The sequence below is a fragment of the Anser brachyrhynchus genome (assembly GCF_964034855.1).
Source record: "Anser brachyrhynchus genome assembly, chromosome: 3".
In the NCBI taxonomy this organism is placed as follows: Eukaryota; Metazoa; Chordata; class Aves; order Anseriformes; family Anatidae; genus Anser; species Anser brachyrhynchus.
The window spans coordinates 35,289,645-35,307,432 of NC_137696.1; the positions used below are offsets into that span (position 1 = coordinate 35,289,645).

The 17,788-nt window shown below is 39.1% G+C and overlaps 1 protein-coding gene across 5 annotated transcripts in view; it reads left to right on the forward strand.

Annotated features, from left to right (window-relative positions):
* Positions 1-17,788, forward strand: part of LRFN2 (leucine rich repeat and fibronectin type III domain containing 2) — a 227,815-nt gene that overhangs the window by 62,068 nt on the left and 147,959 nt on the right. The window contains exons 1-2 of one of the 5 annotated variants that reach the window (XM_080585097.1): positions 5,262-7,399; positions 8,037-8,105. The exons of 1 other annotated variant lie outside the window; for it this stretch is intronic. The gene's annotated coding sequence lies outside the window, so the exon portion shown is untranslated. Of the gene's footprint in view, positions 1-5,252; positions 7,400-7,453; positions 8,106-17,788 lie in introns of those variants that run through there. 3 more of the 5 variants (XM_080585096.1, XR_013948500.1, XM_080585098.1) reach the window with 3 other exon arrangements.

Genomic DNA, 17,788 nt, shown 5'->3' on the forward strand with positions numbered 1-17,788 from the left:
TTTGGAACCAAATATGAACAGTGGCTGAGAGGATCATCCAAAGCACTTGTTATCCTGATGACGCTAATCATGCAGCACCTCAAAATTTTCTCCTCTTATCTTTGGATGTGTCCACCTGTGTTGTGAACGGGAGCAGGATCCTTACTGTTGACGCTTGCTGAGGCCTTGTAAAGGCTACCAAGGCCTCAAGTAAGAGCCAGGAAGAAATATGTATGACATGCGTGGGAAGAAGACCATCTTCACCCTGATCTGGGGTCTAGTGTAGCAGGAAGAGGTCACACACTTCCTTCTAGGGGTTGAAATTGTATCCGAACATTTCACACCCCTGGGTTTCTGTGTTTTCTACATGGATTATTGTTTCTTTTCTTCTTTTCCACCCAAAATGATTTGTTGAATGATCCTGTAAAGTTTGCTTTAGAAAGACAAAAGCAAAACAAAAGAAAACAAAACCACTTTTCCCATCATATTTATTCTTCACTAAGAAAAATATCGCCTTGTATTGTTTCTTTGCCTTGCACACTGATAACCCTGTGATACAATCTTAACTCCTTTCAGAAGTCTGTGATGCTTCCCATTAAGTTCTTGCCCCCATCCTTGGCAAGCATAATAGCTTGCAGATAATTGTGACCACAGAAGCTTTCTAAGTGCTTTGTGACTAGGGTGAATGGTCCTTTCTTCCAAGAATTTACAGTGCAGATTATTGAGGTTATTGATGGATTCATTCCAGTTTGCCACCTTCACACTATAATATGGCAACTCTTAGCAAATACTGACTTTATTTATGGTGGTGGCTCTAATTTTGCTACAAAACAAGGGTCTGGCCAAGAGTCTCTCCCCTCTCCAGAGTACTTCTGTACAAAACTGTAACCATTCCTTTCAAAGGCTGAAACATACAATCTTGAAAGCATCAGTTGGGTGCCTGAGAGCTAGAAAGGGAAATGGTTTGTAAACAGCTTAAAGAGATGACCTTGTCCTAGATATGCGCTCTTGTCCACTCCATGTTAGAGTTCCTGTCTTCTCATATGATTAATGTAAGACTGGTTTCACAACATTATCCCTGGATGACAAATCCTGTCTAAGGTTTACCTGTCCCCAATCTCTCATGATTCTCACCTCCTTGGAGGTTAAAAAATTCAGCCTTCTCTCCCTCACAACTGTTTTCTTTAAGTAGCAATTACAAAGCAAACCAAGACCTCTGTCGTTTCACAGGCCCATTTCAGTGCATCCAAAGTAAAGGTTCAGCTGATTCAAACATGGGGTTGGACAGGGAATAGCTGCAGCAAGCCCCCACCCAGACAGAGAGCCAGACCTCCTTTACACTGCTGCTGATGCCTGTGGAATTGCAACAAAAGGATCACAGCGTTCTCTCCAAACAGGAACCCCCTGCTGCATTCCAAGCCCACGTATCCTCTTTCAGTAGTAAAAAAGATTAGTATCCCTTGTTGTGTGTGTCAAGAGTCAAAATATAAAACTGAGGCTCTTATCCACACTTCTCTTGTGTCATGCCTTTAATACACTGACTGTGCAGAGAGCATCTGCTCCCAACCTGGGTTCTGGTGGCAGCTGAGAGCATTCTGTGCACAAAAAGGATGAAAGCCAAAGGTTGCAATCCCACCAGGTTGAGGTGCTGCTTCCTGATGGGCAGGCAGCAGAGTACCACTGCCTCCAGATGTACTCTGGAAGCTAGCACTGTACCTTTCGTCAAATTACAAGCACTGGGGAGGTGTTGCCAGCACAGTCTCTTTATTCTGATGAATGCTGTGCTGAAGCAGATGGCCACTAAACAAGAAGTTTGTTTGTTTATTTGTTGAGTAAATAGATTGCACTGGTCACAAATAGCACTTTTTAGCACCCAGTGGAACAAATCCACTTATCTGGAAGACACTTCTGCTATTCCTTATTTTGTGTTTTATGATCAAGAGATACCAGCTATAATTCATAATTATCACTCTAAACTTTTGATAAAATACCAGAATCTTCTGACTAACAAAATGTGGTGTGGAGTTTTTTCACAATGACAGCAATTAAAGATTGGACTGACTTACAAAGGGAGAGGGGAATGAATGCTCCATCATTTGAAATCTCTAAATCAAGAGACTGTCTTTATAAAAGATATTTTCTGTATCAGCCAATAGCATGAAGACTGATGCAAGAACCACAGAGAAGAATTCTATAATGGGCATTATGTGGAAGGGCAAATGAGATGGCCATGATGCTTTCTGGTCTTAACCTATTAGTCAAAGGGCATTAAATTTCACTCACTGAGCTGGACTTGTGATCATGTGAAATAGAAGTACAAGTATTTCCCTGATTCTTAGGGAGAATCTGGAAAGAATAGTAAACCTGGGGCAAAAATATACTATCCTTCTTTCAAAGCATCTTCAAAGTTACTTTGAATCCCCTTAAGGTTAACATAAGTATCCTGGTTATTCCAGCTGAGGTGAATTTTTAAAATGGAATAGATAAATTAATGTGTAATTGATTCTTTGACCTGAAACAAATCTTGCCCATATTTTTGAAACTTTTTTTTTGTTGTTGTTAAGCTCCAGGATGGACAAGTAAAAGTTACTGTGGAGTAACTGGCATATTTTAAAGAAGTTCATCTTCATATTTCATATATGACATTGGTCTATACTGTTTATAACAGTACGTGACAAAAAGGGGCTTCTGTGCTGCCTGTCTCACCAATAATCTCGAGAACCCATTTTATTCCACTGCACCGTGAATCAATGTCTGCTCTTTGTTGGATCTCTGAGTTTAGAAATTCGAGAATAGGATTTCCCCATGATAAGATGCAGGAAACAGAAAGAAAACATATTCAGTTTGTCTGTTGGCTGGAGCTGCTTTTAAAAGCAGAGGGATGTGTGGGTGGAGGATGTGAAAGGATATTTTGTACTGGCATATATGTGTGTAAACAGCCATTCAGTGATTTGTAAAGAACTGAACTGAACAACACCCAAGAAATATATAGTTTCTCCCCAAATCTCTAATGTTTGAAAGCTGGCAGGTTCAGCTCCCAATAACAGTTTTCATCAGTAGGGCCACAGACCAAATTTCTATTTTTTTAAATCTGTCCTTCAATCATTGTAATTGATTGGCAACTGTTGATTAAACAGTCATGTGGACCAGTGTTGACTACTTCAGTTTGGAAGGGGGGGGGGGGGCAGGAAGCAGAAGTTTGTGGAGTCTGTATGTACGTGCTGCATTGTACTGTCAATCAGATGGCCAAAGGCTTTAACGTATTCTCTGCCAGACTTGGACAGGAGAATGATGTTTGTAGCCATTAAAGTTGTCCTGGAGGTTGTGAAAGCATCTCAATTTCTTTTTGTGTTAATCCTAATTTAAGTTTTCCTTGGGTTCAGGTACTGTGCCTGGCACTGTATGTTAAAGGAGAGCATGACCTCAGAGGTTCTGTGTCAAGCTGTTTCTCCTGGGTAGTTTCCAGTGTTAGTTAGTCATCTGTAGTCATGGTCTCTCATGTGTTTTCTAGATCTAAGACAGGAACAGGGCACTGAACCTTGACAGTTCTTTCCAGAGGTGAGTGTTGTAGGCTAGTAAGATGATCAACACCTAGACAGAGCCAGATTTCTTCTGTAGCTCTTTGGGTGGTGATGGGATAGCTCTGGAGGTGGAAATGAGAGCAGATGTAGCCAAAGCAACTATGTTGGCTGACTGTGAAATAAGGAGGCATTAGAGAGAGGGGAGGCCTTAACGAAGGAGTGGAGTGGAAGTAATTTCTTCCTTCCTTGGAGAATGACCAACAAAGAAAAAGGTTGAATTCACTGAGAAGATCCTTACTTGGGAGAGAAGAAATATTTATCTGGGATGGTTAGTGAAGAAAATAAGCCAGAGGGTGAACCCCAGAGAACTCTGACTTTTGCCTAAAGGGCATCAAGGGGAGTCAAAGAACACACTTTGAGAACCCATCACACCACAGCCTCATGAAAGACTTTTGGGATACTTTTTGCTAGGGTTGTTTGATTTTTCCTTTGGGAATGAACACTGTCAAAATTGTAGTTGGTGAAAGATTTTTGGAAGATTTTTGGAGTGTATTGATGGAGTTCATTGATTTCTGCCATTGCAAGCAATAATTTTCTTTCAAATCAGACTCTGAAACACTAGTCCCAGAGTCTATTATTAATTCCTGATGTCATTAAGAAATGTCTTCTCTGTCTGTGATGTACTGACATCTATTTTATAAGACACTGACGTGATTGGAACTTCGATTAGATTTTCTAGCCAAAATGCCTGGCCCAGGATTCCCAGGAGCTAGGATTAAAGTTAGCTTCCCAAATTCATATTTTAGTCATCCAGAAAATTATGTACTTTTTCAGAATTCTTACTGTCAAGTGCAGAAGTTACCTGCTTCTCAACTCTTTTAAACAGGTCACGTATTTTAGTGCCCAATAAGGTTACCTACTATTGTAACCCTTAGCCTTCCTCCCACGAAAAGCCCTTCAGCCTTGTTCCTATAAAGTCAAGAAAAATGGGATATGCTGCAAAATAGACAAGTAATTGCTCTGTCTGTAGTCCTTCCTCCTATGTTTTACCATGGCGTGGCTCCCTTACATGCAACATCTGCAGTCTTCACCTTAGTGTACAGGGAGTCACCCAGGGACACAGCAGGCAGAGAGCAAGGAAGCTAGACTGGTTACAGTAAGGGATATGAAGTTTGCAGCACAATCTTTTTCATGAACCCCTCCAAAAAAAAAGTATGTTTTGTTCTATGAAGTCTTTCTTAAGAATATCTTCAGAGTTTTCAATAGAGTCTTCTTTGACTTTCTAGAAGACAATTTTGATACCTATACATTAGCTAAGTGATCTGGTTCTCTTAGCTGCACTGGATATCATCTTGAAATATATTTGCTGTTTCCAGAAGGAGTAAGAAGTAAGTGAGGACAGTAACCAGGGCAGATTAGTCTATAAAGACAAACTTCTCACTGTTCAGACTGAAATACTACAGCTCTTTCTGAATGCATATCCTTTTTCTTCTTTTTTTCTTTTTCTTTTTCTTTTTTTTCTTTTTCTTTTTCTTTTTCTTTTTCTTTTTCTTTTTCTTTTTCTTTTTCTTTTTCTTTTTCTTTTTCTTTTTCTTTTTCTTTTTCTTTTTCTTTTTCTTTTTCTTTTTCTTTTTCTTTTTCTTTTTCTTTTTCTTTTTCTTTTTCTTTTTCTTTTTCTTTTTCTTTTTCTTTTTCTTTTTCTTTTTCTTTTTCTTTTTCTTTTTCTTTTTCTTTTTCTTTTTCTTTTTCTTTTTCTTTTTCTTTTTCTTTTTTTCTTCACACTGAGATATTTACAAAGCATCAGATTTTACTCTTTAGATGAAGGGTATTCAAAAAGGGATGTACTTTATGCCAACCACAAAGGACCTCAGAATCATGCCTTACATGTTCATTCTGGATGTGCAGAGGCAGACTGTCCCCTGCTCATGCTTCAGTGCATTAGCTAATCTTTAAAGAAGAGGGATTAAGGAGAAGCTTTGCCCATTAACAGGTTAGCTCTGTCTGTCTAGCTCTGGCTGCATGAGTTTGTCCAGGTTTCTCGGAGGTATATGTTACCGATCACTGTCCAGAAGCAGATCACTGAACTAGATGGACCAAAGGTGTGAACCAGGTTCACAATTTCCAGGTAAATTTCCTGCAAAGTTGTACTTCTTTCTTAGTTTTTGATTCCTTCCAAAGGCTTTATGAATTGGTGTGTTTATTGGTGTATTGATACTGGTGTGTGGTAATTTGAATGAGTCTTTTTTTTTTTTTCTTTTCTTTGCCTACTATTGTTTAGTCAGTGCTGATCTTTTCCCTGGCTCTGTCTAGGAGCCTCTTCAGCTAAGGGAGGCAGAGAAAAATGTTTGTGTCTTTGTGTCTGGAGGGTTGGAGAGAGGAATTATCAGTAAATGGGAAAGGCTGATCAAACCTCCTGAGTTCTTTTATCTCAATCCTGGTTTTATTTAGACCTTCCAGTATCATTCAGTACAAAGGGAAATCTCCTCAACACAAGCATAAGGAATAATAGTATTTAACACAGAAAAAAATTGTACATGCTCTTCTATGTCATTTAAGTTACTAAAATATAGCAAGGGATAATTCTTCTAATATGGAAGAGGATGAATGGAACCGATAAGGTTACTTTATTTGTCTACCTCTCCCCATACAGATACAGCTATATACGATTCCCTATATAACACTTTTGGCATCAGCACCACCTGAGAGCTCTTTGCAGCTGCAGCCTGTGCATTTTGCAGTAAAATTCTCTCCTCTTCTCTTTTCCCCCAGCTTCCCCCGCCCCCAGAGAACTGACACGCTTTCCACTGACAAATGTTGAGTGTAGCTCCTGAGGATTTAGCATGTCAGGCAGTGTCTACACAGCTTAGGTTTCTATTATTACGCAATGGCTTAGGAGGCAGTACTTTGCCACATAATTACAGAGCCGATCTGTATTAGAACCAGGAGTTTGGATGCCTCTTTCCCAGCCAACTATTTGTCTCCCACCCACTCAAGACTCCTCCCTGATACTCTTGTTTAATACCTTCTTTTGGTACCCTTCTTTCTTCTGCTTTCTGATTTTCTTCCCTTTCCTACACCATATATTTGCTTATTTCAGAAGTGAGGGATCTGACAGAGTTGTGCCTGCCCAGATTCGTATCCAGCACTAATACAGCACTAAGCACTTGCTGTATGTTGCATCGTCAGAAGGGGTAAGAAGAAATTCCTGAAGCTGCCTGCTAGTTCTTTCCTGTTTTCTTTCTCTCTCTCTCTCTCTTTTTTTTTTTTTTTTTTTTTTTTGGTGTGTGCACATTGCTTGTCTTACAAGCCGTGCAGGCTCTGCCATCTAGAGCACTTTGTGAGATCACTCCAGTTTGCTGTTTTTCCTTTTTTTCCATCTCTGCGTGAGTGTGTGTGTGTTTCTCCCCGTCTCTCCTCTCCCCCTCACCGTAAAACTCGACCCCCTCCCCAACACACACGCACATACACAGAAGCTGGGCTTGCTAGTATGAGCTTGAAGACTTGCAGTACCAAAATGCATGTGTTACCTTGGGATGCACTAAGATCAGGATGCTTGAAAAGCCTGCAGGCTGCTTAGTCCTCCAGGACTGGGTTTTTTAAACCAAACAGGAAAAGAACAAGTTATTCACTTTTATTTTTTTCCTCTTTCTTTCTTTTTTATTTCCCTTTTTTTGTGCTTTGGATATTACTGAATAAGGAGTCTCAGGGATTCACACACTTGGACTTTACTTGGCTGCATCTGCCAAACAATCTAGTCTGCATTTTGGTTAGCTGGAGACCAACCAGGATTTTTCTGATTATATCTTCTTCTGAAAAAAGGATGCATGACATAGAAAGAAGGTCTAAGTGCCTGTCTGAGACTATTTTACCAAACCTGGGATAAATGTTATTTCTCAAAGGTAAGTGTTATTTTCTTCTTATGTGTTTATATAAATTACGTAGCTATAATACAAACTATATATAGATACACACACGGAACATTTTTATATAGTTAACTCCCTGATTGCAAGAAAATATGTTGCTATACATTTTAAAAGCATTGGAGAAATGCATAAGTTTAACTTGCTGTTAATGTTAGCCTCGATAAGAATGTTCCTGTAGAGACATGAATCTCAGTTCAAATTCTGCTTCTGTCTTGACATGAAAAGGCAGTTCAAAAAGAATATTTTTTTAAGTGCCAATAGGGATTTTTTTCACGACGGTGTTGAAACAATGATGGAAAGACCTTTGAAAGAAAGGATAATAATTTGTTTTCTAATACAGGAAAACCTGAGAGATAGGAGAAAGCTGCAAAAGTTATTTCAGCTTTCTGTTGGAATTTGTATAGCCGGTAAAGCTAAGCAAGAACTTTGCTGGACAGGTCAACTCCGCTGTATATAAAAACATACAGTAGAAGAGTGGGGACCTTGTCAAATGTCATCTGAAGAAATGGAAGGCACAGAGAAAGCTAGGGAAGGGAAGGGAGTGAGGGGGATGGAGGGGCAGCAGGCAGCCACTTCTGTGCTCGCTGTCACAGAGGTTGCTGTTTTTGGTAAGGTGATGACACTGATAATGGACATCCAAAATTGGCAAGGTGGACATGTGGATGATGGAGTACACAAACAGGTATATGCTATGTCATGTCTGTCTGACGTCATCAGACATATAGGCTCTCTGCACTGAGAATCTGGGTGGGGGGAAGCATTTAAATGGCACCACAGGACAAGAAGTAGCAAAATTGAAACTGAGTCTCTCTCTGACTTGCGTGGACACATGCACACCTTGGCATTACAGAACAAGTGCATGACTGAATAAAAGAGTAGAAATAAGTGATTAAGTCAACAAGTGCCAGTATGATGGATTAGTTAACTGGAAATGTGTAGTGGTCAGTTATGGTAGTGTATGCAAGGAAGGGATCGTAAACTGAGTAACTCTTTCCTACCCAAAGGAGACAAATAGCATTGATTTAAAGCAAGATTATTTTGTTGTATATATATATATATATATATATATTTAGGTTTTTTTTGTTTTTGGGTTTGTTTTTTTTTTAGTTTAGTTTTAGGACAGTATCGTGGCAATATTTAGAGTGGGGTTTATTTTACCTATTCCATCTTTGGGAATAATAGGGCAGAATAACTCTTCTGATGAGAAGAAAGGCTTTGAAAGGCAAACAGTAAACATTACCTAAGTTTAATAAAGTCACAAATTATTAAATTGACACCTCTTAACTTTATTATAGAATGCTCACTGGATAAACTCAGCAGATGCCACACAATTGTCACTGGTATTTTCTGTTCCTCAGGAAGGAGGAAATACTGTCTTGCAGGGCATCTTTTTTCTATTGAACCCTGCCTTGGACATCCTCTGTACACAGAGGATGTTCTTAAGCAAATTCAAGCCTGTGGTGAGAGGGAAGAGCGACAGCTAATTACTTTTACTCTTGCTGTATTTCAGGCTGGTTAGGGTTTCATTGTTCACAGCTTGCCCTGGGTTGGTGGTTAGTTTGCATTGCCTACAGATTGCCACTTGAGCACAACAGAGTGCTTTCGGTGTGCGGTGTACACTGTTCGTTGCTGCCTTGTCGCAGCAATGCAAAGCAAAGCTCGAGACCTTCCCTGAAATTGCTGCTAATTTTCAGGGAGGGAGGGGATGCAATCAAAAATAAACAACAATGTGACAAAACAAAGAGAACTCATTATGTTCAACCAAGCTTTTTTTTTTATTATTTTTCTTTTAGCAATGAATCACAGCAAAGACCTCTACCATCTCTCTCTCTGAGTCTCAGAGGCAGTGTCTGTCCCCTCCTCTCCCCAGCACAGCTGTGCTGTCTTTTGGGCTAATCTGTGCCTGACATCCCCCGATGTCTGGTTGTGCTGGGCACTGGCAGAGACAAGCAGGCAGCCCTGGGTGCACTGTGCAAAGAGAGAAACGTGACCTGTGCCCAATAGGCACCATTGGTTGCTGCCCCCTCTGCCCAACGCCGCTCCTTACAGCATTAGTACTCCTTGTTTAAATTTACATTTGGAACGTGATTGCTGACTTTTCCCAATGGGAACGCCAAATGGCACACATAGCCTTGCCCCGCAGCCTCTGCCTGCCTGCTGCACAGCCGGACCCCAGCTGCCAGCTCCCTGCCAGTCCCTGTCAACGTGCTACCGTTCCCTCTCTTTGCAGGGGACTCTCCGGCCACTGACTGAACCTTGAAATGCAATCGTGTTAGATTCATCTGATTGTTTCATTGTGTTTTGTTTTAATTATTATTATTTTTCTCCCTGTGGGGGAAAAACAAAGAAACAAACAAACAAACAAAATAACAGGAGGCTGTTTCAAAATCATCAAAGTTTAACTGGTAGTAGTCAAAGGTGGGAATATACTTCAGGTGACTTAAATTTAATTTCACTCCCTGGGGAGGGGTTGCAGCCTGACAACCCTCAAAGCTGTGTTTGCTTTCCACCCGTATGGAGGGAAGGGAGGAGGTGGTGGCAGTGTCTGCTTACCACCACACCCAGGCAAATACCGATCTTTGAATTGCTGAAACATTACAGCCTTGATCATCTGTAGGAGCAAAAGGGTAGTTTGTTCCAAGTTTGCAATCTTCCTTCTGGCCTGAGCATTCGGCCATGCTTGCTTTGGGTTCACTGTGGTATACTGTCATATGTTTATTTTTATGGAGAGAGTGACTGTCCTCTAGGTGCTGGACTGAAAAACAGTAACGCTATTTGTGAAAGGTGTAAAGAAGCCATCCATGGTTCCTTCCAGCTAGTCCTGATTGCCATGAAATCCATTACCCAACACCAAATGGGCCATTACTGTTTCCCTTATTTCTTCTATTTACATTAACCATTTATCCACTTGGTTATCCATGTCTCCAAATACTGTGACTAAGGATCTCATGAAAATGCTGGGATTTACTCTAGCAGTGTCCAGCTGTGCACGTGCTAAATAGCTTCCAGCCATCAGTGGAACTTGTGACAACAGATGGGGTAGTGTCCAGGTGTGATGCACCCAGCATGATACAGCACCTCAGCAAAGGGTCTGCTGCCACTTTACTACCCAGCCCACCTCCACCCAGGGTGCACAGGAGGGAGGGGAACTGGTAAGCGGTACTTCTGCTTCTAGGAACTCAAATTACCTTCTCTGTGGGAGGCTGCCAGAATTTCACAAGAAATTAACAGATGTAAACATGTCATTAAAAGGCACACAGTGATGCTTCATGGAAAACTGGGAAAAAGGCATGTAATTTATAAGTTTTTCTGGCTCCCTAGGAGCAGCAATTGTCTCCACACTTTGGAATATTTGCATGACAGTGTTTCCGATTTTTCTTTCTTCCTGCTGTTTTCTCTGTCCTGCCCATGATCTAGGTCTCTGATGATACCCTCATCTTCATGCAATAACATTTGTGAAAAAAACGGGATGCCAGCTTCAGAATATGAAATGAGCAGCAGCAGCAGCAAGTGAAATTCTCAGAAGTCAGAAAATATATTTTAATTAAAAAATGCTGATTTGAAAACTTGGGGGAAAAGGAAGAGATGTGCTGTTAGGTTCTGGTCCTATGCAGAATCTCTGTTGACCCAGATAGAAGAGAGCTGAGTGGGATTTTTTAAGTGAAAAAATGCTCATTAAAATATAGATTTATCAGAATGAGGTATGTTTGGAAAATGGTCAGGCTTATGAATTCCCTGGTTGAAAAAAAAAAAAAACTGTAGGGAGAATATTGTCATAACACCCCATCTTACTTTTTTATGGAAGAGAAATTGAATAATTTCTTTCCAGTTTGTGCATTTTGTATCAAAACAGAAAACAATTCATACAAAACCCGATCGTAAAAGAGGCTGTGTTCAGATCCCATTTTGCTAAATTACAAATAAACCTGTCAGTCAAACTGGAACTAAATATTCCTAGTTTATCAAAAGGCTTGCATACTTTTTTTTTTTTTTCTTTCTTTCCTCAGTTTGGGCTAAGGCAATTGTTAGTACTTTCATTCCCATTCATGGGTCCAGACAACTTTTGCCTGCCAACCCCTACCTGGAAGTCAATTTACTCACTCAAGTGGGATCGTGCCAGGAGTGTCTTGTCAATGTTTGCTCTGGGGTTTCAAGGCCTCTGAGTGTCTGCTCTTGAAACCAGTCCTCCAGATACAGAAAATTTATGTGCTGAGAGATTATGCTATCTAAATAAGAGTAGTCATGAAAGGATGGCTGCAGTGATAGTACGTGCAGTACAAGGGAGCATTTAGGATGTTTCTGCTAATTGCTCCTCAGGACGGAGCTGGTTTCTAATTCTCCAGCAGATGTTCTGCTATCAACATGGTGTGATGAAAAGAGGTGAGATAAGGAGAGGGCCCTGGAATAGCAGTAAATCCAAGGCCCTGGACCCTGGTTGGTCAGAAGGTGAGAGGCAAAGCTGGTGCATCCCAGTGCATACCAACGTAGGTGCTGAGCTGAGCAGAAAGCTGGATTAAGGATGAAATCAATGGAAAGCACATGATGGTTGAAAACACCTTGTCTAATTTAATAGTACTCAAGTTGCACTGAAAATCCCTGGAAAACCCATGTATGGCACTGGTGCGGAAAGTTATCGGTATGACTCTTTTTCCCTGAAGCTAGAGAAGGCAGGTCAGGGCTGAGCAAAAGTCTCTGTGCAGGTCTGAGACAAACTGCCACAACAGTCTAGTTAAGACTGTAGAGTTCAAGTTGACTTTGCTGGGAGAAAAACAGATTTTGAGAGACCTCAGTATGGTCAAGTCCACTGGACTACAGGGATCAGACACATATTATGTTGGAAGTAATACATATACTGGAGAGAAAGTAAAAAAATTTCCTTTTCTGCCTTTAGAGTTGCATTTTGCTTTGACAGCCTCAAGAGCAAGGGAGCTCGGAATGGCACCAGGTGCAAACTGTCCCTAGCCATTCTCTAGTCATGTCTAAGCTTGTCAGAAAAGCTTTGGTCTACATTCCAGTCAGAATGAGTAATCCTTCTTTTGTTGCTGTCTAAAGATAAAAATTAAAATGGGAAAGGAAAAGAGGATGTCTTAAACTTGTCTCATCCTCTGCTGCACTGGAAGGACGAGTGGACTGTGATATCAGTGAAAGGGCAGCACCTGTACATACGCTAGAAAGGAAAAACTGACTGTACCAGAATTTATATTGGATCCTTCTGTTAACAGCCTTAAAAAATGTATTTGCCCTTTCAGTACAGAATGAAAACAATGAGCAGTCAAATGGCAAAAGGAAGTCAAGAGAAAAAAAAAAAAAAAAAGCCTGTCATGGCTCGCTCAGCAGTCTCTGTCTGGTTTGAAAGTGGCCAACAAGAAGAGTCTGTCTCCTCAGAAATAAAAATCAAAACCTTCTCAGTCATTTCTGTAGTCATATGATCTCCTTCCTTTTATGAATATTCCTGTTCCTAGGTAAATACATGTGATACTTAGAAAAAACTGCATGGTGTATGTGAAACAAATGTACTGAGCTGAAAAATGAAAAGAAGCCAAAGAGTATTGTTAGAACATAAGTTATCTGGACTGACACCATTTTGTTGGTTTCTTAAACTGATGGCTAGTTGGCATTTTGTATCAGTTATCTCCAGTGTAAGTGAATGTTATTACTGTTACTGGCAGATATTTACTGTATATTGGTTTTTAAATAAGGGTACAACATTGATTCCTTGCTCTCCAAACTATTGACTGCACTTTCTCTCTGTCATGAGGTCAGGTAACTTATCTCCTCTGGCAATGTTTGGTAGAAAAATGTGTTTAAGTCCCAGAAACTTTTATGAAAGGGAGAGGACCATAGGTTTTCACGGGCTAAAATATCTTGCAGATAGCTCTGAAAAATCTCAGTTTGTTTGAGAAACACCACTGTGAGATACAGAAGTATTTTCTAATCCCATTTTACACAAATATGTAGCAGACCAAGCCATGAGCACCTCAGTTCACATACACTTTGCAATGACAGTGTGACCTCTCCTTGTCACCATAGTCACAATGTTTGTGTTCAGCTACCCAAATGCATTTTGAATGATGTCTTCTCAGGGTGAGGGAGAAGGTTATTGAGGAGCTTCACAATTATGTAATGACCCAGGAGTCTCACAGAAGGTGAATTTTCACTTGTCTGTGGTCTCCTGGCACCATACCCTTTTGCTTCTCCAGACAGTGGGAGAAAATGAAGTTTCAGGTGTCTCAGTAAAAGACATATTCCCCTACAGATCTAGGGGTGAGTATCAGTAGTTTTATGTGAACTGGACAGAACTGGCTTTACTGTCAGATGGTCAGAGCAGAGGAGGTAAGGAGCAGCCCAATGGATATTCCTGAAAGGGAAAGCACTGTGGGCAAAGAGGGTCATGTCTGAAGAAAGACTGGAGAAAATTTGGTAGGGTGAAGGGGAAGAGGGAAAGAAGAATCAGCAGTGATACAGCCAAGGAGATGTCTCTGTCACTTCAGATATTTGTATGACCCTTCTCGCTGCAGAGTCAGAGTGCCTGATTAAGGTAAAGAAGGGCTTATGACATGTCTCTTTAGTCACACTGTGCATAGATGATCCCTTCTTGAGCCACTGTGGGGTGCTTTATTTGTCACATCTAACCTGTTTTAGTCTTTTGATGAACATGGAAAATTTACTCAAGCCTTTGTGCATTCATTTCCATTTCTCCATCTTCCTTTCGTCTCCCTGAATAAGTGATTGGAAAGAGAATGTTATTTTTTATTTTTTATTTTTCCCTTGCATCAAATACAAAGAGTTTCTTCTCACTGAGCAGATGAATCACTCATTAATAGTTATAACCCCTCCCCTCAACTCTTCATAGAACATAGCAACAAGCTTTCAAATTAATGTGCAAGATCCTCTAAAATGTAACAGGCCTATCTTCATAGGGTATCTTTTCCAGAGTGCAACTGATGGGCTGAGACCCATCTCTTCTCTGCTGGGCATCAAATGGCTGCAGTTCGTGACCACCTTAATGTTTTGTTTTCCTCTTTCACAGTTTTCACCAGCTTAATTCTGTGAACCACATATCAAAGGTCTGTGTCAACCCTGTGGACTTGTGGGTCAGAAAACTTTCCTGTGTTTAAGATTGTGCTATGAAAAGGAAGAAATTCATTCTCCTGCAAGAAGGCTGACATAGGATGTGGTGAATTTCTGTGCACTGGTCACTTCTACCTTACATTAGTGTCCTACCACAGAATGGAAAAATCAAAGTTACACGACATCTTATCTCAACTATAGGATTTACATTTAAAAAATAAATAATGCCCTCAGGCCAAGGAACAGCTACTGCAGTTCTTTCCAGCGCGGCTCATTGATCTGGTCTCTTATTTGACACATCCTGCTACTTCTGTGTTGCTGTAGTTAGTGTTAAATCACAGGCAGATCAAGCAGTGACCTAACTGAAACTGAGACCTAGTAGGGATAGATGTTACACAGATGGGACGTCATATATGGTCCGCACACCATCATCTTGCCAGAGAGTGGAGAAAAAAATAAGAGTTAGAGAATTAGATTTTTGTTAGGCTGTGCTGTCTCTATTACCTCCAGAGCTTTATACTCAGTTTATGTTAGTCTAATTGTGTTTCTTTTAAGGAATTGCTTTCAATTTTATTTTTATTTTTCCCCAATAGTATATGTTGTTTTATCATGGAACTGTGATGAGCTTACTGTATATATTTAAAGTGCAGTTCTTCCTCAAAAGTCTGACTATGGAACTCAATAATATTTTGGGAAAAACTAAATGAAAAGCCTCCCAGGTTTATTGTGTGATGTAGCTGCACTCGCATGCTCTCACTATCATTCTCTCTTTTCCTCTCGTACTAACAAGTATATAGAGGACAAAAATGAATACTGCAGCCAGCTGTTTTTGAATATGTCTTGTCTTGTTGGCTTGGGTAAAAGGCAAATGGTAGCTTGAGACTTCAGTTCTGCAGCAAATCAGGTCTGTCTTCATAGGCCTGTTTCTTCAGTCAAGGTATTTTGAGATGGTAGGCCAATGTCTGTTCACTCCCAAAGCTGATTATTCCATGTTCACAGCATCTTTAGTTACAGGTGGCAAAGACATTTAAGAATAAAAGAGCAGTTTGGGACCTCTGTTTCTCTTCCATCCATTCCTGACTGAATTTGTGAAGCTTTTCTGATATTTAAACAAAACATCATCTGAGAGCTATTTGGGAAGAATTAATATGGGATCTTAGATTGTCATCCCTTTGCTTCAAAACAATATTTCATGTAGCTATAAATTATTTAATACCATATATTAGGGTCCTTCTATTGTTCAATCTTTTTTTTTTTTTTCCTTTTGTTTTGTTGTTGTTTTCTTTATTTCTATAATCTTTTCAGGAACAAGATAAAACCATTTACCTTGCCAACACATAGTTCCTTTATGATAATTTTGCAGTAGAGTAACAGATATTGCTGAATCCCTATGGGGCATCAAGTGATACAATCATGCTAATCTCAGATAAAGGAAGGACATTTGAGCTTGCCTCTGGGCATTTGAAAATTGATACTTAGGAGGAAGATGGCTGTCTGTACTTTTGTTGACATGCTAGGCTTTGGCTGACATTAAGTGATATTGGTCACTTGGATTATAGTGATTCCCATTAATTTTACTGATATTTGTATGACTAATGAGATATTCAAATGTTCATGTTTTTGAGTGTTTTAATCATTCAAAGAAGCAGCAGCAACTGTACCATATATGATTTGGATTACCAGTAATCTGAAAACAATATGAACTATGATTAAGCAAACCATGAATATTAGTAAGCTGGAAAATAACACGGCTGGAATACAAGGCAATTGTTTGCCAAATATGCCTGAAACAATTGGTGTAAAATAAAAAAATAAAGTAAGGATTAAATCATAATGAATTTTCTTGAAAGCAATAATTCTAACAGTCATTAAAAATTAATTAAACTAGAATGTAGACTGTAAGTGCATTTTAATATTGATACCCATTAAATCCTGGAATCTCAAAAGGAAAAGGAATGGCAGTACTAGTCCCTATGGCATATATATTTATAAATATATCTTCACTTATTTTTGGACAAAACCAGACTAAATAGTTAGGTGGGGAGGAAACACTTTTATAATGAAGTTTTTGTCCTTAGTGTCAAAGTAGGTTTGCAAGAAACAGTTTATGCAGGACTTAATAAAACTTACTAAAACACACATTTCATCGCAAAGAATATAAGAGGACAACCTTCAAGATTACAATTTGAATAATTTTAGGAACATTTCCCCTTTTTATATATTAGAAGTTAAGTCAATTCTGAAATGGAAATGGTAATATCAAATGAAATGCTCTGATAATTCACAATTATATTTCCACTTCAGAATCAATAAATATTTTTGGAAAGGCTAAATGAGTCCAACTGAAACAAAGTATTTTCTTCCTGTTTGAATAAAACATTACAAATCAGCTCTGAAAGAAAGAAAAAAATCCTTGCTATACCTTTTAATTCTTTTTTTTTTTTTCCCAAATCATTATTTATATGTCTATAAACACACATTGTGTACGTATGTTCATATACTAGCCATATACTATGGCTAGATCCATTCTTGGTCATAAGCACAAATTTTGCTTTTCACTTTTGCAATGGAAGATAATAATAATGTATGTCATACACCTGTCTTAAGACTAAGTGTACCGATGTTTATTATGTTCTTATAAAGGATAGGCAGATAAAGTATATGACTGGGATTCCCCAAGTCTATTTTGTTAAAAGAGAGACACAGCTTAATGGAAACTGATGAAGAATTTCCAATCAGCTTTTTCATTAGTGGATAGTTTTGTGTCTGAAAAAAAAATGGCTACATGTTCCTATTTTATTTTTATTTTTATTTTATTTTATTTTATTATCATTTTTATTTTATTTTATTTTATTTTATTTTATTATTTTATATTTTCATCTTGAATGTTTGTGTATTTTATCCACAAACAAACAAAAAAAACCTGAACTTTTTAATTGTGAAAAACTTTAACATGCCATTATCTCCTGCTTTTACAGAAAACAAGCTTTTGCATTTTTTAGAGAACATAAACTCTCCTTTCTAAATTGTAATGAAGTTAGTCTAATTTAAATAAGTGAAACTTGTCTCTCAGTTTCTAACAAAGTTTGACTCCCTTAACGTTTTTAGGACCACTGGTAGGCATACGAATGGTACCATTTCTTTTTGTAGAATTTCTCTTTCTTCCTTTCTCATTTCATGTTTTCTTGCCCTGGTAGGTCTCTTTGTTGTGGCTGGTTATACATAAAGGGAGCAGATAGTTCAACTACTTCACCAAGTAAAATAGGCTATAAAAATACTGAATTTGCTTTAAGG